Source organism: Delphinapterus leucas, chromosome X (assembly GCF_059928025.1).
Source record: "Delphinapterus leucas isolate spDelLeu-1000000601 "Yukka" chromosome X, BTC_Dleu_Yukka2, whole genome shotgun sequence".
Classification (NCBI taxonomy): domain Eukaryota; kingdom Metazoa; phylum Chordata; class Mammalia; order Artiodactyla; family Monodontidae; genus Delphinapterus; species Delphinapterus leucas.
This window is the reverse complement of record NC_143150.1, coordinates 20,502,790-20,526,650: the sequence shown is the minus strand read 5'-3', so window position 1 is coordinate 20,526,650 and position 23,861 is coordinate 20,502,790. Positions and strand designations below refer to the sequence as shown.

At 38.2% G+C, this 23,861-nt stretch overlaps 1 protein-coding gene across 6 annotated transcripts in view; it reads right to left on the bottom strand.

Moving 5' to 3' along the window:
- ENOX2 (ecto-NOX disulfide-thiol exchanger 2) overlaps positions 1-23,861 on the bottom strand; it is a 284,287-nt gene that overhangs the window by 146,681 nt on the left and 113,745 nt on the right. For 5 of the 6 annotated variants that reach the window (XM_022563943.2, XM_022563936.2, XM_022563940.2 and 2 more), the window contains one exon: positions 21,281-21,424. The exons of the other annotated variant lie outside the window; for it this stretch is intronic. The gene's annotated coding sequence lies outside the window, so the exon portion shown is untranslated. The remainder of the gene's footprint in view (positions 1-21,280; positions 21,425-23,861) is intronic. 6 annotated transcript variants of the gene reach the window in all.

Here is a 23,861-nt window from a genome sequence, read left to right as displayed (position 1 = left end):
CTGGTGAATGTAGATGCAAAAATTCTCAACTAAATACTAGCAAACTGAATTCAACAGCACATTTAAGGGATCATACACCATGACCATGGGGTATTTATCCCTAGGATGCATGATGGTTCAATATAGGCTAACCAAGATATGTGATATACCACATTAATAGAATGAAAGATAAAAATCATGTGATCATCTCAACAGATATAGAAACAGCATTTGATGAAATCCAATATCTTTCCTTATAAAAACTCAATATAAAGAAGTTAAAAAAAACAAAAAAACCTCTCAACAAATTTGGTATAAAGGGAACATACATCAACATAATAGAAGTCATATATGACAAGCCCACAGCTAAAAACATACTCAACAGTGAAAGGCTGACAGTTTTCCCTCTAAGATCAGGAACCAGATAATAGTGTCCACTCTCACCACTCCTATTCAACATAGTACTAGAAGTCCTAGCCAGGACAATTAGGCAAAAAAAAAAAAAAAAAAAAAAAAGCTTCCAAATCAGAAAGGAAGAAGTAAAATTGTCTCTGTTGATGACATGATGTTATATATAGAAAATCCTAAATATTCCACCAAAACCCTGTTAGAACTAATAAATGAATTCAGTAAAGGTGCAGGATACAAAATCAACATACAAAAATCAGTTGCATTTCTATATATTAACAATGAACTATCTGAAAAAGAAATGAAGAAAACAATCCTATTTACAATAGCATCAAAAATAATAAAATACTTAGGAATAAATTGAACCAATGAAATGAAAGATCTATATACCAAAAAACCGTAAGACAGTGATGACAGAAATTGAAGAAAACACAAATGGAAAGTTATCTTGTGTTCATGAACCATAAGAGTTAATATTTTTTAAATGTCCAGGCTACCTAAAGCCATCTATAGATTCAATGCGATCCCTATCAATTTCCTATTTTTCACAGAAATATAAAAAACAATCCTAAAATTCGTATGGAACCACCATAGACCTTGAATAGCCAAAGCAATCCTGAGAAAGAAGAACAAAGCTGGAGGCATTACACTTCCTGATTTCAAACTGTATTACAACGCTATAGTAATCAAAACGGTGTGATATTGGCATAAAAACAGACACATAGACCAATGGAACACATAGACCATTGGAAACAATGAATCAGAAATATACCCCTACATCTATGGTCAACTAATGTTTGAAAAAGGAGCCAACAATATTCAATGGGGAAAGAATAGTCTCTTCAATAAGTGGTGTTGGGAACACTGGACATGCAAAAGAATGAAATTGGATCCTTATATCTTTCACAAAATTAACTTAAAATGTATTAAAGACTGAAATGTATGACCTGAAATTATTAAAGAAGAACATATAGGGAAAGAACTCCTTTACATTGGTCTTGGTAACAAATTTTTGGATATGACACCAAAAGTGCAAACAACAAAGGCAAAAATAAATAAGTGAGATTACATCAAACTAGAAAACTTCTGCACAGAAAAATGAAAAAGGCAACCAACAGAATGTGAGAACATACTTGCAAACCATCTATCTGACAAGCACGTTCATAATTTCTCATTGAAAGATTTTTATCATGGCTGCTTTGAAATCTTTATCAGATAATTCTAACATCTCTGTCATCTCAGTGTTTGTATCTATTGATAGTTGTTTTTCATTCAGTTTGAAATCTTCATGGTTCTTGGTATGAGTGATTTTCAGTTGAAACCTGTAGATTTTGCATATTATGTTATGAGACTTTGGATCTAATTTAAACTTTCTGTTTTAGTTGGCATTGTTTAACATCTTTCTAGCAGGGGTAAGGTGGCATTGCCCCATTACTGCCAGGTGGAAGTAGAAGTCCAGGTTCCCCATTTAGCCTCCATTGACATCTGAGGGAGGTGGTATCCTCATTACTACTGACAGGCAGGGGTCTGAGTTCCAGCTCCTCATGTAGTCTCCATTGACACCTGCTGGAGGCGGCCTTGTTACTCCTGGGTGATGATGACAGTCATGAATCTCTATTACCTCCTCTGACACAACAATGAGGAGGGGCAGCCTTATAACTTTCAATTGTCAGAGAGGAGTAGAAGTCCAAGCTCCCCAGATGGTGTACCCTAAAAAATTTGGGGTGGTGGTAGTTTATTGCTGGCTAGTGGAGATGAAAGTTCCAGCTAGGTACCTTGTATTCTCTGACACTACCCTGGCAGGAGTCCCTGGCAAAGGCACTGGAGCGCCTCATTAGAGCCTTGCGGCAGATGGAAATCTACGTTCCCCTCTTGGCTGGGAGTGGGTGGGAATAGGGCAGCAGTTTTTTCTGTGCTGTTTGGCTGGAGCAGAGCACTTAGCTGTATTGTCTGTAAGTTTTCCATCTTACTAGGCTGCTCTTTCCTGGTCCTTTGGCTAGAGAGAGCAGGCTTTTGTTTGGGCTTGTTTTGGGTCTGTACCCATTGGTGTTTATGAGTTGCCAGCTTCTTCAGCTCCAAGTGTGAGATATATGAGGTAAAAAGAAAACCCACAGAACTCACCACCATGTCATTCTTCAGGTCTCAAGCTTCCTAGACAGTCTGCCTTCTCCTCTGTACCTTTCAGTCTTCTTATTAATTTTTTAATATAATATCCAGAGCTTTTATTTGTACTTAGTGGGAGTAATAGGGAAAACTATGTCTACTCCATCTTCCTGGAAGTAGAAGTCCCCCTATTTGTCTTTAATTTTAAGATGCTCATGCTTAAAGGGACATACATAGCCTAATATCTTCACTTTGTCCCAGAAAATGAAGACTTAGAGAAGATAAATTACTTGCCTAAGGTCAAAAAATGATATGAAGGCAAAAGCTTAGACTAAACTCCAGGTCTTTTGGCTTCTCATTCCTATATTTTTCTCTCTATACTACCCTGTCTTTCTTACCCTTACCATTTTCTTTCATACAATTTCATCTTCTGCTAGTCCTTCTGTTTTCCTTTTCCTACACTAATCCCTCCACCTTAAAGACACACTGAGATCAGACAGTCACCTCCAAGTCATTTTTACTCCCATTGTGACATTAAAAACTTGTTCTAAGAACTTATAGTTCAGCTCTTTTGATAATGGGAATAGAGGAATGTTTGTGGCAGGGAATGAAGAAAAGGTACTATGTAAAGTCTAGTAAATAATCATAGCTAACAGACTTACAGATCCAGGCTAAGAGCACAAGTTTTTTCTCTAACTACCCATTCATCACATACTATAATCTTCTAGGAGAGTGCCCTAACTCAGTACCATCTGCCGCTATTATATTAAATTACTATTATGATTTTGAGTACCAAAGTCATAATATGCAGAGGTTAAAGCTTTTTGGTATTGGTAACATCCTAGAAGTACATGTGCAGAGTACTTTGATAATTTTTTTAAAAAGCATAATTCAATGAAAGAGGTCTAATGGATTTATAAAAGGTTGAAAACTCAGGAACTATTGAATTTTGAACCTTGTTCTCTCAGTCATTTGGAGTGGCCTCATGTAAATTAATATTTCTAATCATTAATTCTCAGGCACAACATGAAAATTATGATTGCTTGACAGGAGGTAAAATGAAGAGGGGTTGGAGAAAGAAGAAATGCTAGCAATGACAACTGCCATTTACCCAATCTTATTTTGCACCAAAAGAACAGGGCTAAGTACTTTATTTTACATGTAGTTATTTGAGGCTCTCAGGTGCATGCAATTGTATTAATCATGATACTTAGTTCATGATCTACTTTCAGCACTGGTCTCCTAGTTATTTAGTTAGTTATTTTTAATAATATAATAAGTACCTGCAAACTCACAGCCACCAAATAAAGACTAAGACCTTGACAATAATCTCCACCTAAGTATAAGGATTCCTTCACCCCCATCCTACATGCTCCCTCACCCCTCCTCTCAGCCAAGGTAACCATCATCTTGAATCCTGTGTTCATTATCTTTTTGCTTTATAAAATTAGTTTTATTACACCTATATGTAATATAAAACTTAAATTTTTTTGTACTTTATAAAATATAATATGTTCTATGTAATCTTTTAGGGTTTACTTTTTCATCTAATATTATATTGCTAAGATTAATCCATATTTTTTGTGTGGCTGTAGTTCATTTGTTCTGAATACTGCGTAATAATTCACTGTATGAATAGACCATGGTTTATTAATCCATTATTAACATTGATGGAATTTAGGTTGTTTCTAGATTTTTGTACTGTGAACTGTGCAGTTATAAACATAGTTATATGTGTCTCCTGTTATGCATGAGTAAGTTTCTCTTAGGTATGTATCTAGGAGAATTTTTGTGTCATAGGGTATATGAATGTTCAACTTCAGGAGATAATGTCAAAATGCACCTCAAAGACTTTGCAGCAATGTAAATATATTCCTAATAGTAATATATAAGAAATCATGTGACTCTGCATCTTCTCTAATACTTGCCTTTCTGAGTGACTATCTCCTCTGTTCTCTCAAGGATGATACATAAATGGTACCATTCTAGATGCATAGAAGAGAAGTTAATTCTTTACATGTAACAGATACCTTAGGGCATTAGCAATTTGTTCTCTCCAGGAACCTCAACCGAGAAAGGTTCCTTCGTATTATCACCTTTTACTTTTTTTGCCAACCAATTGGATATAAAATGGTATCTTACTATGAGTTGATTTTTATTTTCCTAGTTAATAATGACATTGAATCTCTTCATAAGTTAATTGGCCATATGTGTTCGCAATTTTGTGAAATGTCTGTTCATGTCTTTTGTCCATTTTTCTACGGGATTACTTGTGCTTTCTTAATAATTTCTACAGCTCCTTTATGTATTGTTGACATTATTTCTTTGTCAGTTGTGTTTTGTGAATATTTTCTCCCAGTTTGTAACTTGTCTTTCCTCATGCTTTAAGGTATATTGTTTTTGAGCCTTAAGACAGCTTCTATTCCAAAGTTAGGAAGATATTCACTGACATTTTCTACTAAGAGTCTAAAATTTTTGTTTTTGAAACTTATACTCAGTTGATCCTGTATGAGATATGATTTATTTTCATCTTTTCCCACATGAATAACTACTTTCCAGCTTCATTTATTAAACAGTCTCTACATTTCCCACTGATCTCTCATGCTACTTCTTTTATATATCATAACTCCATACATACATGGGTTTACTTCTGGGCTCTCTATAAAAATTTTAGATTCATTATTCAATGCAGTCTCCATATAAGCAATTTAATATGGATTATTTCATGTAATCTACAAAGTCATACTATGAGGTAGGTGCTATTTTCTCCATTTTACAGATCTAGGAAACTATGGCTTAGAGAAGTTAGTTACTTGTTCAAGATCACAGACTAGTTTATGGCAGTTCCAAGTCCAAGACTCCAGAGCCCACGGTTTTAAGCAGTAATTGATACTGGATTTTACCCTACTACCTCATAAGGATGTTGTGAAAGTCAGTAAATATCACAGACAGTGAACTATATATTTAGCTCTGTACTAAATACTTAGTGGTTTGAGGTAGGGTTGGGGGTAGTCTTGTAAAGGAAAGACAAAGTCTAGATGATCTCTAAGTGCCGCCTCTTTCTCATCTCCCATTCATTCTTCCAAATACCTCACTGCATGCTCTAAGCTTTCAGTATAACAGTGGACACCCCCTGTAGAAGTTGTTTGGCTCTTCTGGAGGTGCTCAGGGCCACAAATTCTTTTTTTTTTAAACATCTTTATTAGAGTATAATTGCTTTACAATGGTGTGTTAGTTTGTGCTTTATAACAAAGTGAATCAGCTATACATATACATATATCCCCATATCTCTTCCCTCTTGCGTTCCCTCCCTCCCACCCTCCCTATCCCTCCCCTCTAGATGGTCACCAAGCACCGAGCTGATCTCCCTGTGCTTTGCGGCTGCTTCCCACTAGCTATCTATTTTACATTTGGTAGTGTATATATATCCATGCCACTCTCACTTTGTCACAGCTTACCCTTCCCCCTCCCCATATGCTTAAGTCCATTCTCTAGTAGGTCTGTGTCTTTATTCCCATCTTGCCCCTAGGTTCTTCATGACCTTTTTTTTTTCTTAGATTCCATATATATGTGTTAGCATACGGTATTTGTTTTTTCTCTTTCTGACTTACTTCACTCTGTATGACAGACTCTAGGTCCATCCACCTCGCTAAAAATAACTCAATTTCGTTTCTTTTTATGGCTGAGTAATATTCCATTGTATATATGTGCCACATCTTCTTTATCCATTCATCTGTCAATGGACACTTTGGTTACTTCCATGTCCTGGCTATTGTAAATAGAGCTGCAATGAACATTTTGGTACATGACTCTTTTTGAATTATGGTTTTCTCAGGGTATATACCCAGTAGTGTGATTGCTGGGTCATATGGTAGTTCTATTTTTAGTTTTTTAAGGAACCTCCATACTGTTCTCCATAGTGGCTGGATCAATTTACATTCCCACCAACAGTGCAAGAGGGTTCCCTTTTCTCCACACCCTCTCCAGCATTTATTGTTTGCAGAGGGCCACAAATTCTTGTCTTGGAAGAAAACTAACCAAGAGTGGCCAAAGAAACCTGAATGACTTGAGCACCTGCTCCATAGGGAAGGAGATAGAATTACTGGGCTGCTGATAATTTGCAAAAATAACTCCTGAGCTCTCGTGGAAGTGAAGGCACCCTGATCCTTTCAAAGAACAGTTGTGAGAAATGGTGTGAGTATGAATGTTGTGGGTACGGCAGGGTGCAGAGAGAGAGAATTCAGAATTGCAGAGCTATCCTCGAAGTTCTTATGCTTTAGAACTTCCCCACTGGGTCTAAACTTCAAAGTTTGCACGGGGAGCGGGAAGGGTAAGCTGGGATGAAGTGAGAGAGTGGCATGGACATATATACACTACCAAATGTAAAATAGATAGCTAGTGGGAAGCAGCTGCATAGCACAGAGAGATCAGCTCGGTGCTTTGTGACCACCTAGAGGGGTGGGATAGGGAGGATGGGAGGGAGACACAAGAGGGAGGAGATATGGGGATATATGTATATATATAGATGACTCACTTTGTTATAAAGCAGAAACTAACACACCATTGTTAAGCAATTATACTCCAATAAAGATGTTAAAAAAATAGAATAAATAAAAATAAAAACAAAAAACTTCAAAGTTTGGATGGAGGTGAGAGGGTAGGTTAGAGAGGGAAAAAATGATCAGTCTGATATCCATAGTCATTTTTTTAAGCTGACCTATACTCTTAAGAAACTTTTAAATTGCATACACAAATGAAATTGTACCTTTAGCATGAAGCTCTATGAGGTCTAATTATCAGAGCAAATGTTTACTGAATTAATTTAAGAACTACAATACCAACACTGCCTATTTCATAATCTAGGGGAAGCATTTTCTTCTCAAGCCATGTTCAGTGTGCAATGGGAAGCCAATTATCAACCCAGAACATTTCTCAGTGAAAAATGTGTCATTCTTTAAGACACTTAGGGCTTAAGCAGGCTTAAGGCCCCTATCTCATCGTTTCTCTTATTTCTACCATCTAAATACCCATCAATCCAAGCCAAGATTATTTTCACCATTTCATAGCTTAAAGGTGTCAATGACACGTGGACAAAGAAAATTTTGGCAAGAGACAAGGCATAATTTTTACTTACTTGAATGCTCATACCAGCTTTTTCTGAAAACAGAGTATAATAATGGGGCTTCTGAGAGAAAAATACAGTAAACAGGCACTGTTACTGATTAAATGAGGGTGAAATCAGTTTTATTGCTTTTAAGCAAGCGCAGTAATTCTAACTAAAAACTAACCAATATGGTCCCTTTAGAATTCCCAGGGATGTGTTTTTCATCAATACAAGAGAATACTTTCTATTTACCAGATGTAGGCACCTTATGGATGAGAGCCTTGTTCATATTTCATCTTATTCATCTTTCAGTTTCTAGCAGTTTCTGCTAGAAAGTAGCATTTTCATCTACCCTTCCATCCAATATCACCTGACACACAGTAGGCATCCAATAAATGTTTGCTGAATAAATATATTAGCATATTATTTGTTTGTAATTGTTTACTGCTCAGAATGCTTTTAAACTGGCTGTATAAATAGGCTAAATACTATCCTGACATTTTAAAAACTTTGATTATCAGAACTTTCTATTTCTTAGATACAACTAATTTTTATAGTCCTAAAGAATATGGATAGGAATTTAAGAGATTTTTTGGTGTGCCAGAAGAAGTTCCATTTCCCTTTATAGACACCAGGCAGAACTTTTCCAGACCTCCTTCTGTGTAACCAAACACTTTCAAGTAGCAACCAAACATCCCAAAGTGCCTAAGCTGGCTGAATGTCATAGCAGAAGACAGCTGGGGACATGATGTTGAGAATGACCAGTGTTTACACGATATTTACATACCAGATTCCACAGCTTTAAGACAGGTGTGTCCTGCTACCCTATTTTTTTTCCCTCAAAGAGCACCTGGATCCTGTCTGGAAAACAGATCAAGAACTGCACTGCCAATCACTATAGGTGGGATGACTAAATTTTCTGACTCTATAATTGGAAAAGCATGATTTGACATATGGATTTCTACTTTTGAGGACAATGGGATAGAACATGTAACACTGGGGCTGCTCTAAAAAATCCAAAATATGTGTTTTTTCCATACTCACAGGAATGACAAGAAAATCAAGAGGGACATAACTTTATAAAAATAAATTCAATATGAAAGAACACAGCATAAACAATGTTAAAATACATGGGAAAACATTCACAACACATTTAACAGAAAAATGATTAATTTCCATGACATAAAAAGAACCTTACAAGTCCAAAATTTAAAGATAAATAACCACAGAAAAATGGGCAAAGGATATCACAAATGATATATAAAAGAAACATAAAGGATTAGTAAACATTTGAAAAAGATGCTCAAACTCACTATTTATTAGAGAAATGCAAGTTAAAGCAATAAGGAGCTACAATTCATCACTTGTCTAATGGGCAAAAAGTCATAGGATTAAAGGTATTGTGTGCTGGCAAGAAGACAAAGAATGGCCCTCTCAACACTGGATGTGTTGACTTGGTGAGGCCTTTGTAGAAGTCATCATGGTATTGGCCATCAAAACGTACAAAGCCCTTAACACTTCAACTCTGCAATCCTACTTCTTAGACTCTATTCTAGAGTAACACTTGCTCACATGTACAGGCTAGCATGCTCATGGATGTCCTTTGCAGCATTTTTGTGGCAGCCAAAAGATAGGAATAATCTAAATATTTATCAACAAGAGGATCCCAGTAGTAAATTTCCCAATCTCTAACATGGTCTACCAGGCAGTTATTAAAAAGAGAGAGAGCAAGTCAGGGCAGAAATTATTCTTGGAGGGGAAGTAAGTGTCTACAAAAGGGCACCAGGGTCTTCTAGGGTGCCAGAAATGGTCTATGCCTTGTCTTAGGTGCTGGTTACATAAGTGTGTTGTTTGTGAAAGTTCATTGGTGTACACTTAAGATTTTGCACTTTTATGCACATCAATAAAATATTTTTTAAAAAATTAACTAAAAAACAGATTTGGGAGACCCCATGCTTTAGTGGAAAGAGTACTATACTAGGAAGAAGGAGTTCTGAGCTCTAGCTCCTTTCTGCCCAAACTAGTTTGGGACTTTGGGCAAGTCACTTGGACTGAATTGCAGTTGACTCAGTTCAAGGTAGGGATAATTTTATTCTGCTGAAAGACAGGGAACTGGGCCCAATGATTTCCATATCTTTTTCATTTTTAGGTTTTATGGCTCTTTAAGCCATAACAGTTCAGTATTATTTACCTCCATTAAGTTTCTTTTATCTATCCCCTCTTCTCCATCCCTACTCCCATAACACTGATTCAGGCCCATATTTCACTTCCCTGGGATATTTCAAAAGTCTTCAAACTTGTCTCTCCAGTTCTGCCCCTTTAAAATCTATAATAAGTGACAGGGCGAGAGAGAGTCATGGACATATACACACTAACAAACGTAGTAAAGTAGATAGCTAGTGGGCAGCAGCCGCATGGCACAGGGATATTGGCTCGGTGCTTTGTGGCAGCCTGGAGGGGTGGGATAGGGAGGGTGGGAGGGAGGGAGACGCAAGAGGGAAGACATATGGGAACATATGTATATGTATAACTGATTCACTTTGTTATGGGGCAGAAACTAACACACCATTGTAAAGCAATTATACCCCAATAAAGATGTTAAAAAAAATCTATAATAAAACACTTTGGTTAGAGTATCTTTTGACAGTACAGCTCAAATCACGTCGCTGCTTTCTTCAAAAACCTTAGAAATCAGTGGGGCATGGTGCAAAGTGCACAGAACCATTATTGGAAAATCTGGGTTTGAATAGCTTACTGGCTGTCTAATCTTGGGCAAGCCATTGAGCCTCTGAATCTCAATTACCTCATCTGTGAAATGAGTGAAGTTATGGGACCTTCTTCCATTACTGCATGTCCCATGTACAAAGAACAGACTTTTAGCTACTGATGTGTCAAGTCCCAAGTCACACTTAACATCATCTGCCAGGGGGCCAGAGTAATAGCAGAGAATCAAGTTTCTTAGCTACCTTTACTTGACTTACTCCAATCAAGAGAGAGAATACTTCTGGGCAGACAGAGCTTCAACACAAAGCTCTACAACTGACTGGCTGTTTGACAGGAGAACAAAAAGTGAAAGGTGCCTCCCTCTTTGCAGGCTTTGCCACAGAGAGAGTGGCACCTCATAGCAAAGGTTAACAGTCTTAATTGATAGGAAGCCCAGCCTGTAAGATCTATAGACCTCTCTGTACACACCTAATGTTCGTAAGAACTGCTTAACAGAGATCTGGCACAAAATCAAAAGAAGCTAAAATCTTGTGGTTACCCTGCTGAGATAATTTAGGATGCATTAGTCAATGTTTCTCAGGCTGTTCATCCTGGATCAGGATAATTATGGAGAGGAATAAAAAAGGCCAGATTAGAAAACAGCTTGCCAGCAGAACCACTATATTTGCATGGGTTGATATTTAAATCAGCATCTGAAAACAGTACGTAGTTATGACTTGTTGCCTGCTCAGACTTTATGCCAAGTTCTGAAGCAAATTCAGCACTTGGCATTCATTTCAGAGGGAAAGCCTGGTTCCTTGTTACACAAGCCTCTTAAAATCTCTATCTTGCCAGATACAAAGGCCACTCAGGCTGAGGATGCCCCTCACATTAGATGACCTGCATGATCTCCAGGAACTAATTTTGGAGAAAGAAGGCATATTCTTAACTTGATCTCTCTTCTTCCCAGGAAACTCAACCAAGAATCTTCTGAAATTTCACCTCCTTCCCTCCAAAGCTTCCTTGCTTGTCTGGAGGAATGAAGGTGTCTTCATTAACCTCACCCTAATCTGAAATAAAATTCCATGAAAATGCCTTTACTCTTCATCCAATTATGCATTTGCACTCAATTTCTTCCTGGCTTAGTGCCCAGCACATAATGGCCACTTAGTAAATATTTGCTCTTATTTACTGAGTATTCACTGTAAGCAGTCACTCTTTGATAGCACTCAGCATAATTACAAATAATTATTTGTGTAATTATTTGCTTAATGACTGTCTTCCTTACGAGACGGTGAGCATCACAAGGCCAGGGTTGGAGTTTGTCTTATTTACAGCTGTACTCTTAAAAACTACCACAATGCTTCACACTTAATACCCAATAAATATTCATTGAACAAAAGAACTTAATCCTAAAACAACCTGTACACTGGTATTTTTTTTAAATATTTTTAATTTTTTGCTGTACGCAGGCCTCTCACTGTTGTGGCCTCTCCTGTTGCGGAGCACTGGCTCCGGATGCGCAGGCTCAGCGGCCATGGCTCACGGGCCCAGCCACTCTGCAGCATGTGGGATCTTCCCGGACTGGGGCACGAACCCGTGTCCCCTGCATCGGCAGGCGTACTCTCAACCACTGCACCACCAGGGAAGCCCTACACTTGGTATTATTATTTCTATATTATAGGTGAGGAAACTGAGGCTCAATACTTCAATAACTGTGCTTCAATAACTTGCCTAAGGTCAGAGCCAGGGTTCTGAGCACGTGCTCTTAACAACCATTGTATCCTGCCTCCCTCTTTTTAAGTCCTGTTCTACTATATACTAGCTGTAGCCTGGGAAAGTTTCATAAGTTTTCTAAGCTTCGGTTTTGCTGTCTATAAACAAAGAAAATGGTATCTATTTTATAGATTTGTTATGAAATTTGCTTGAGTTTATATATGTAAAACACTTGGTTATAGTGGTTGGCATACAATCAATATTTAATAAAAGCTGCTGCTCCTGTATTGTTGTTATTGAATCAAATATTCAGAAGAAAGGGACTGTAGCTAGGGAATGCCACTTGCTGAAACCTGTCTCCCCTGCAAAATAGCACATTCCATTTGAGCAGTTGGACACATCTAATGGCTTTCTGTGCCACTCTCATCAACCCTCACTCAGCACATTCCATAAAACAGCTTGCATGTGAAAGTTGCTTTTGCTTAAAATTCAAATGTAGGAGAAGCAAAATATTTTAAAGTTAATTCTATTACACAAGGAATTGCTCAATAGAAATACTACAACCTGCATGGCTTAAAGTGAATAGCTCACATTTTCAAGGAAATTGAGATTGGAAAAAAAAACCAAGACTGCCTCCCAACCCCTTACAAGAGGGAATTTCAACGTTACAGATTTTTATTTCAATAGATAGTAAATTGATATCAGGAAACAGAGCAAAGAAAGAGAAAATTGCAAATTAGGCAGTCACTTCTTTCTGTGTTGAAATAGCTAGAGTGGTCAACATATACACAACCACTTTATTTGTCACCTTCTGGTCACTTTAGTTCTTAACAGAAGACTCTAGACATACTTTATCATAGAATACAGTATCCACGGTTTTGCTTTCTGTGGTGTCAGTTATCCGAGGTCAACCGCAGTCCAAAAAATATTCAATGGAATATTCCAGAAATAAACAATTCATAAGTTTTAAATTGCATGCTGTTCTGAGTAGCGTGATGAAACTTCACACTGTCCTGCTCTATCCAACCTGGGACACGAATCATCCCTTTGTCCAGTGCATCCCACCTGTAAGTTACTCAGCTGCCTAGGTTATCAGGTCAACTGTCATGGTATCAGCAGTGTTTGTGTTCAAGTAACCCTTATCTTACTTAATAATGGCCGCAAAGTGCAATAGTGATTCTGGCAGTTCGGATATTCTCTTACTGTGCCTAATTTATAAATTAAACTTTATCATAAGTATGCATGTATAGGGAAAAAACATAGTATATATGGGGATTGCTACTATCCACAGTTTCAGGCATCCATTGGGGGATCTTGGAACATACACCCTATGGAAAAGGGGGGACTACTGCACTACGAATGTCCAACATTCTAAACCACAGTGGTCTAGGTACACCTAGTTGCTCTGATGCAGTGTGGGTAGCTGAGCTGGTCCTTAAGCCTGACTGCATATCGGAATCATTTGCAGTGCTTTTAAAGAACACTGATGCCCGGATCTTCCTCAATTTCCATTCTGATTCAACTGATTTTTGACAATAATTTTAGAGCTATCCTGCCTGGGTTTGGATCTTATCTCCTCTACTTACTATTTGGACAAATTACTTAACTTCTCTGTACTTAAGTTTCCTTACCAGTAAAATGAGGATAATCACAGAGTTGCCATGAAAGTCGAATAAGTTAACACATTTGAAATACTTAGAAAAGTGTCTGGCACACTAGTAGAGGTAGTAATAAAGTATTTTAATTATTATACTCTGGTGTCATGGAAGAGAAAGGAATACTTGTAGAGTTTGCAATCACATGTGGAATGACAATGCTAAAATGGCAGCAAAGGTGTCTGTGTTTGAAGTTCATGAAAATGAAATCTCCTCACTGTAAAGTACTACTCTGAGGCAAAATCAGATGATATAAAATTGAGTTCCATCTGGAACTTGTCTTGACTTTATACATGGAGAAGTAAAAATCTAAACGTAACACATGGTTCTAGAACAACCCTATTTATTTGTACCCTCAATGGACCATCATTGCTAGTTTCCCCTGGTTAAAAAAAATTCTAAGGATAGAAAAATCCAAAGTCATATTTATCTGCAAATAAACAGCAATGTTAGGATGGTGGGGGTTCTCTTCACACTTGGCACCATTCCATGGGGAGGAGGGAACATCCATTCTACTTGTGAGACAGGACAAAGAGTACTAACGGAAACTTCTCTGGGCTTTCTCTCCACCCCTGCTTACTCCTTGGCACAGCAGGAGCATCGACTTATCTGAGTTGTAAGATTAGAATAAAAGTAAGTGCTCATTCCTGACTTAACCTCTGCATTCTGGCTCTTGGGTCAGAATGTCCTCAAGTTGACATGACCCTTTCTCTCTTATGAAGTGCGCAGAGCTTTTATTCAACCTTCAAAATAAAGACGCAGACCTACTAGAGAATGGACTTGAGGATACCAGGAGGGGGAAGGGTAAGCTGGGACAAAGTGAGAGAATGGCATGGACATATATACAGTACCAAACGTAAGGTAGATAGCTAGTGGGAAGCAGCTGCATAGCACAGGGAGATCAGCTCGGTGCTTTGTGACCGCCTGGAGGGGTGGGATAGGGAGGGTGGGAGGGAGGGAGACGCAAGAGGGAAGAGATATGGGACCTATGTATATGTATAACTGATCCACTTTGTTATAAAGCAGAAACTAACACACCATTGTAAAGCAATTATACCCCAATAAAGATGTTAAAAAAAAGATCCTCTAGACAAAATTATCCAACAAAGTTTAAATAACAGATAAAACATGATTATAAAATTTTTTCCTATTTGGATGGAGTGGCCTTAGGGTGGGCTTGGATGGGGGACACAAACTGTCCCCTGCCAAGTAAGCAGGTGTCACAAAGAGTTTCTTCTGTGATTTGCTGAGCTGCTGGAGTTCAGCTCTATAAAAGCAATTCCCTCATAGGTGTTTCCCAGACTCAAACTCCTTTTCTAGTTTGAGATCAAAGGGCCCTCCCCTGTGTGGCAGACAGAACAGATATGGGACCTCATACACCACTGGGTTAGCTTGCTATAGATCACGTAATACTACCAGCATGGGGGAAGCCAGCTCCTCTAGGTTATAGATATACTTTCTGCAATACAAATGAATCAATCACATGCCACAGTCCTAGCCAACTTGAAATGATTATAAAGATCTGGTAATAATCAGTTCTAGATTTGCTACTAATTAATCATGTGACTTTAGAAAAGTCCCTTCTCTGGCTTTCAGTTTCTTCATTTGTGAAAATGATGGAGTTAGACAAGATTGCCTCCAACTCTAAAATACTATGATTCAACAGCTTCCACTTGCCTCTATATTACCAACACATGAGGCTGACTCACACTTAATGTCTGTGAGAGAAGAACTTATGAGGTACAATGAAGTCACAAAATCATTCCAAAGCTATTCCAATTGTTGGAGCAACTTAAGAGAGACATATTTGCATTTTTCTATGTTGCCTCTTCCATTTCACCCTCAATCTCCCCTCCCCCTGACAGTCCTTTAAGATGAAAAATTTCACACTGAGTTTCTATCAGAACTGAGAAAGAAAGAAGTCAGCTTACTTTTTTGATCGTCTCATTATCAAGATAAGGTTTTATTTTTTTGAAACTGTAATCAGATAAAAATGTCCAAAGGACTAAAGAAACTGAGTAGGGCTATTAGTCTACTCATTTTCTTATTTAATTCCATCTGAAGGAACAATAGGCTCTTCTTGCCTTTGGCAATATAATAATTCAGCTGACATGCTAGAAATACCACACACCAAGATATAAAACGGTGGCCTTTTCTCTCTTTAAAAACAATCAATGCTTTCATTTGTGGACTTCAAAGTACACGTGAGATAAAAGTCTCAGCCCTGTGAGTCTAAGGTAAATCAAAGGGCTGTAAGTGTCATAAAAAAGTTTCCTGGTTCATTGCCCTTCTTCTAGGTAAGAAAGGAAACAAAAGTACTCCCAGGCAGATGAGTGTTCATCTCATTTTTATATTTCTTTTCCAAGCAGGCTTAAACAACTTCTCCTGATAACTCATTCTAATACAGTTCTCCCTTATGTCTGACTGAACCTCTCCTTGCTGCTTTGCAGGCCTACTTCCTCTTGTTAATTTAGTCTTGGCAGTGCTGAGACTGTTCACTGTCTTTCATATTATCGTCTCATTCTGACTTCCAGAAATTCTAAAAGAAACCTTGAGAACTGAGTTAGGGGCCTATGATCAAGTTTAGATATTACCTGGAGGTCCTTATCATATCCTAACATTTCTGGTGATGCTATTCCACCTCAGTCAAAGTTATTTCTCCTCTCTGGTTATTAGTACCTCATCTGTAAAATGAAATGAATATGAAAATATGTTAAGAGAAAGAAAGAATCACAATAGTGATGCAAATTATTATTGAATTGAAGGGTCTTCCTGGAGAACTTGAACTCTTGGGGTTCAATCATTATTGCAAATGGAAAATGGTTGAAGATCCCTCTTTTCATACTGAGCTATTCATTATTCACATGAACTTTGGCAAAACTGCTTAGTATTAGGCATCACATGATTAAACGCAAACCTATCTTTCAATGCAGAGCTATGAGAGAAGACAATAGAAATAGGACTATGTCCACATCTGGATGATCATTCTGGTATTATAATTATCCCCAGGTTAGTTGCCCACTCTTCCAATGAGCTGGCACCTTCTTAGAATGCCAGTGTACCGTGATGTTGGTGCTTAAAACAGTCCATTTGGTTTTAGTCATCATCTGGTTGGCCTTGCTGACTCATGGATTCTTCCACTTTAGTGGAAGTATTTGAGAAGAGGGTTGGTATCTGTTTCTACAAATCCAGGTGGATCTCAAACCAGGAGACAGTTCGTATCTTCTGGACAGAAACTTGGCACTATGATTTGATAAGGGTTTAAAAATCTTCTACTCTTTGGCCATAGAGCATCATGTGAATAAGTGGACTAACCACAATCTTAAACAATTTGTGCAGCTGCAGCATCACCAAGGAAACATTTCCATGGGGAAAAGGTGAAATTTGAGAGCAAACACATTGAAGAATTCTGAGCTCACCTTAAGATAAAAGCTGCAAAGCAGCCAGATCCACATAGCAAGAGTTTATGGCCAAATATTGCAGTAATATCTAATCCAGGTTACGGATCTACTTCACAGAGGAGTTGGGACAGGACACCCAATTCCACCTATCAGTTTCCCTTGGACACTCATGAAATTTCATCTAGTTAAGAAGAAGAGATTCCATTAGGGCCAGGTTTCACAAGCACCCAGATTCGATGTGTGGTTGCTCTAGGGATATAATCTCACAAATGTCTGGAGTCTGACCTTTAGGGACAAGTGAGGCAGTCAGTTGATCAACATTAGATACCGAGTGCCCAGTTTGTGCACAGCTCCACCCTGGGAGTGACAAGAGAATAATAGAGAATATTAAGGCAAAGGGAAAGCAATTCTTCAGCCAGATATGTGATCAATCAACACATATTTCTTGAACATCTATTGTATGCAAGACACCGTATCTCTGCCAAAAGACATGAATCAGGGGCCCTTCCAATCAGGGGCTGATGACTAAGTTGAAAGGTTAAGACATATTACTATGAACAGATAGCCAATAGTTCAAGGTGGTCTATAATCAGTGTCAAGTGATTCATATGAATATAACAACCAAGGGGTTTCAGAGGTACAAGTGAACAGTTCTAACTGGGATGATCCAGAAGGCTTCCTGGAGAAGGTAGGACTTGTACTAGGTGCTGTCAATTAGATAGGATTTTGACACATGAAAGAAGAGGACAAGCATGCTAGGCAAAGGAAATGGCATGAGCAAGGTCCTGAAGTAGGCAGGCCCAGTGCCTATTTGGAGAGAGGTAGCAGACAACCTTGGCTGAAATAGAAGACTTGTTGAGAGAAGCAGAAAAGAAAGCTGCAAAGAAGGAACCATGGGATCTCAGAGTTTGAAGGGATCCTAGAGATGATCAAATCCAAGCTCTGCTTGCCTTATTCTCACACAAACACAGCTTTCCCTAGTGTGCCAGCAATGCTTAATATGCATTTTAATAATGGGTCCAGATTCCTAACATCTACAGACATAGTAATTCTGGGAGAGTAGTTAGAGAAAGGCTTTGGAGTTGGATGCCTAGTTAAACCACTTGCTAAATGTTCACCCTTGGGTAAGTTTATTTATCCTTTATTTTTTCACCTATAAATGTGGATAATAATACCCTCACTTAAAGTGGAGGTAGGAAGAAAAGGAGATAGAATGCTTGAAGGAGTCAGAAAAGGAAGAGGAATCTGCAAAGTGTATTGCCAAAGAAAGAAGAAGTAGAAAGAATTCAAGCAAGGGGAGGTTGTTAACAGCATGAAATAAAGCAAACAGGTCAAGGTAGTTGAGACCTGTCATAAGGCCACTAACTGTGACAATTTGGAGGTCGCTGGTGACCTTTAAGAGATCAATTCTTGTATAAAAGGAGAGAGGCAGTTTGTAGAAAAAGGTGAGAAAGGAGGGGTGAGAAAGGAAGAAGAATAGAATGTAAAGCAACTGGAGCTGCAGGCACAGACCCTTCCATCATTTGTAGTGACAGAAGAGGGAGAGAGATGGTTTAGATTCAAAGGGGTCACAGGGTTGAATGATGTAATGGCTGGATGAGTATCTCAACTTACAACTGAAATGGCTGGTAGCTCCTGTAAGGACTTCTAACCCTAGCTTTCCTCCTTACCAAGAGGCAGGGAATGTGATAAAGGAAGAAGGAAGTTCCTACTCACAAAATATCTTCCCTCTTCCTTTTGTCTAGAACTGCATAGGAAAAAAATACCTTTATAAAACAATCTGCCCATTTATAATACCATAAGATTGTCAGCTGAACAATTATGAGACTCCCTGTGTAGTAAAATCTCATTAATCTGGACTACACTAATTTGGAATTTGTGGTAATTTAACCTGGGCTGGAGTTACCTTTGTACTACTTACAAAGAAACGGTTCACTAAGCAAATAGTGTTGAAAAGATTAAAAGGGAGCTAATTTAGCCTGCCAGGGGCCTAGTTCACCTATCTTTAAGAACATGCTGTTTTTTAAGAACTTAGGCATATTCATTATTTGAATGCAAATTGATTCTGCTAATTATAGATGAACATAATCTACTGCTAAAATCCTATATCTGCAACAGTTACTTTGCTCTCACTGAATATGCTCATTAGAAATAAAATTGCAATTCTTTATAGTTGGTTCACAATTCAGATTTATACATACCCCCTTTCTCCACCCTCATGAGTTAACCAATGTTCAGGAGGTATTACTCTAAACCAGCACATCACTTACCATGAACACAGTGGAAAAACTAATAAGTGATCAAAAAAGGCCTCAGAGCAGCCAAAATAGATGTCTTAAAGTTGATGCCTAAATCCTGTATATCTCTCCAGAGCAGGTTCTCTCACAGCTGATTTAACTCTTACTTAACATACTAAGTTGACACACCAACTTGGAGATCTTGCTTGTTTGTTTTTTAAAGTTTGTAACTAAGAAGAAGGAGAAAAAGGGTTGTTAAATGAAGGGACACTGAGAGAAACTAGAAATGACTGCAGACTGCAGAAAGGAGACAGGACGTGGATAAAATGTGGCTGTAATAACTAAAAAGCCACCATAGTCTAGGACAATTTAGAGTTAAAAGGCCTATATTCCTTAGTAAACCCAGAAAACTATAATAGAATATTATAGAGCAGTACAATGACTAATGACTAAAATTTTCCCTTTAAATGATCAAGCAAAGTTTAGATTATGTTGAATATATGCCTTAAAAAGACAGATAAGTTTACAAACACACATACACACACACACACAATTTGTATTCATAATGGTTAACCTAAAAATGTGAAGTGCATTGATGCTTAAAACAATGAAGTTCATAATATTATCATATAATAATAATAACAATAAAATAGCAACATTTATTAACTGATTTTTTAAGTGATGAAGTGTGTGCAGATATCAAGCTAAGCCCTTTACCTACATAATTTCATTTAACTCTACTAATAATCCTAGGAAGTTTTAGTACCATTTCTAACTTTACAGTTGAAGTGAAAGTCAGAGAGGTTAAGGAACACACCCTAGGCCACAGAGAGAGAGGTGGGACTACAACTACAACTCAGTCCAGTTCCTTGGCTGTATACTATGCCTTTCCAATGCTCCAGAAAATACAGCTCTCTAAAAATCATACTTTTCTTGAGGGCTCCAGATAGCTAATGCCTTACTGTATTTTTGTTTTCCAAACTTGTATTTAATAAATATCTTGATTCATAAGCAGAAAGACCTATGATCTAAGAGTCAGGTATGATGTTGTATGTTTGTAAACATGCTCCATTTTATAAGCTGAATGTAAAAGTAATAGTAAAAAACAGAACAAAACAAAACCAAAAACCCCATGAACATGTCTATTAGGCCCATCTTAAAATCTCAGATCAGTCTCTATAGACTACGGATACTATTTTCAAATGAATAGCCAAGTAACAAAGAGATGAAATTTTAAAATATTAAGTGATCAGTTAAGATCTGGTCTCCCATTGTTTCCCCACTCACTCTGGAGAAATTTAACATGAGAATGGGCCAACGGAGCACGAAGGATGGGGGAATTGCAGGGGAGGCTAGAAATTCAGTTGGCTGTTATACAGGATTTAGGACAATCTGTTCATCAGCTGTTCTAAGAGAGCTATGAGGGCATAGAACACATGTGGGCATAGTGTGTACTGGGGGAAACAGGGGTGGGGTGGGGACATGCAAATGTATGCAGTTATCCACATTAGGAGTACAAGTGAGGGTAGCCACCACTTGTATATACAAAGAAAGATGTATAGTGACATCATTCACTCATGTAATTCCTTATACCTAAACCAAATGTTCTTTACTCATCTCTTCTTGTCTTAAGTCTACCCATTCAAGGGCCAGCTACAAATGCCACTTCTGCTGTGAAGTGTTCCATGATGCCTAAAGCTGAATTAAACTCTTTCCCTGTTTGGGCTCCCATAGTTTTTTTTCCCTTTTACACATTTACCACAGCACTGATGATACTCTATCTTATTATTAGAGTTATTCAAGTATGTGCTTTTTCTGCCCTCTATTCTACCATGAGTTCCTTGAGGGCAGGGGACTCTTTCTCATTTCTGTAGCTCGTACAAATCATAGCACAGTGTCCACTACATACTAGTTTCTGGGACAATGTTGACTCAGTGGCACTGGCCTAAGAGAATGGATTATTGTCTAGCTTACCTGAAGGAGCATTTGTTCTCTTTCTTTTCTTGCTTGACTCCCCTCCATTCTCAATGAGGCTTTCTGTGACCAGAGGGCCACTGGTACTGCCAAACTGCAGGGGCTCGTTGTTGTTGGCAGGGTCAAAGGGCAGCTGGTTCAACCCTAAAGAAGAAAAAGAAAGCCAAAATCCAGACTCCATTAAGGACTGGGATGTCTCCAGATTTTATTATATGAGCCACTAGAGGAAAACTCTCTAAATCTTAAGAGCCCAGGAGTAACAGGTGAATTCCTTAAAGCCAGTTGCCCTCTGCACTTTTTTACAGATCTTGTTGATAAATACAAAATTAAAATATAGGCTCTTATAAGACCATGACTCTGTCATTTGTAAGATCCCTCCTGTTTCTCGGAAATTAACATTTTTGACCACAAGCTATCAATTATCTTCTACCTCCTCCTCCCTTAAAGAGATAGGGCCCTCTTTAAATGTGGCTATGGATGGACCCACTCTTCCTTTGAAAAGCTTTTTTAGATTATCTCCTGACATTTTTCCCATTCTTTCATTGCAAGGGTTGTTGAATTGATGCATATGTAATCATTAGACTACCCTGGTGTCAAAGTCACTTCCACTGATAATATAGAGGTTGGCTTCCAAAAAAGAAAACCATAACTCCATAGCAAACCAGAAAAGGAAAAAAAAAGATATAAAACATGCAAGGGGGTTACTTAGTAATTGGAGTGATGGGGAAGTACAACCCAAGTTTGAGTAGGGTTAATCCCATCTTCTTCAAATGATCCCAGAGCATGGTCACTTTACTAGTAGCTGCTGCACCATATAAAATGGCAAAAGACATTTTCTGTTATCCAAGTCCTATAGGTTTCATCCAAGGATAAGCAGAGATAGTTTCTTACTCCCCTGGCAGCAGCATCTGGAATTTCAAGTGTTTCAATTAAAACTTCATGAATACCATATGACCCAGCAATCCCACTACTGGGCATATACCCTGAGAAAACCATGATTCAAAAAGAGTCATGTACCACAATGTTCATTGCAGCTCTATTTACAATAGCCAGGACATGGAAGCAACCTAAGCGTCCATCGACCGATGAATGGATAAAGAAGATGTGGCACATATATACAATGAAATATTACTCAGCCATAAAAAGAAACTAAATTGAGTTATTTGTAGTGAGATGGATGGACCTAGAGACTGTCATACAGAGTGAAGTAAGTCAGAAAGAAAAACAAATACCGTATGCTAACACATATATATGGAATCTTGAAAAAAAAAAGTTCTGAAGAACCTAGGGGCAGGACAGGAATAAAGACGCAGATGTAGAGAATGGACTTGAGGACATGGGGAGGGGAAAGGGTAAGCTGGGACGAAATGAGAGAGTGGCATGGACTAATATATACTGCCAAATGTAAAATAGATAGCTAGTGGGAAGCAGCCACATAACACAGGGAGATCAGCTGGGTGCTTTGTGACCACCTAGAAGGGTGGGATAGGGAGGGTGGGAGGGAGACGCAAGAGGGAAGAGATATGGGGATATATGTATATGTATAGCTGATTCACTTTGTTATAGAGCAGAAACTAACACACCATTGTAAAGCAATTATACTCCAATAAAGATGTTTAAAAAAAAAACTTCATGAAATGTGGAATGAAAAGCTTTGTTAAAGTCCAAAGTTAGGTGATCTCTCCTAAGCCTTTTATCTACTACTGGTCCTCTAATCCTATCAAAAGAGGAATCAAGTTGACTTGCTATGGCTCACTCTTTAACCCTCAATTTTTCTATGGCCCGCAGCTGTACAATTCTTAAGGTAATGTTTGTAAAATGTCAATGAAAATTTGGAATCCAGTCAGCTAAAGGTCAATCAAGTTTCAGTAAAATGAATGCTAAGGTTCTAACAAAATGGCTTTACATTCTTGGGGTTTTTTTTGTTTTTTTTTTTTGTGGTATGCGGGCCTCTCACTGTTGTGGCCTCTCCCGTTCTGGAGCACAGGCTCCAGACGCGCAGGCTCAGCGGCCATGGCTCACGGGCCTAGCCGCTCCGCGGCATGTGGGATCTTCCTGGACCGGGGCACGAACCCGTGTCCCCTGCATCGGCAGGCGGACTCTCAACCACTGCACCACCAGGGAAGCCCTACATTCTTGTTTTTAATAAAAAATATCCCTATGCTGTTTTCAGCCCATGTAACAAATACCATTTCTTCTGCAATCAGATTCCACTTGAAACACCTCCATTAAATGTCTTCTGGGACCTGTCAAACATTTTTCCTTTACATCATCTGAGTGAGTAAGTGAAAGAATGAAAACTTGCTTCTGTATCTTAAGTCAACCATTCACCGTATCATATCCATGTCCTATTAAATCCCTACCATGACTAGAACTAAAGAAACAAACACTGATCACTATGTATTAGAAAACATTCAGATCATGACCAAGACTATTTTCAAAGAAGACTAGATTTTTATATAACTTGCAAATGAAGATGTTTCTTGCACCTGAGTAGTCACAGAGTCAAATGTGATTAGTGTACTATTCCAAAACTTTTCTTGGTATTTCTTTCGGCAATATCAGACTGACCAAAACAAGT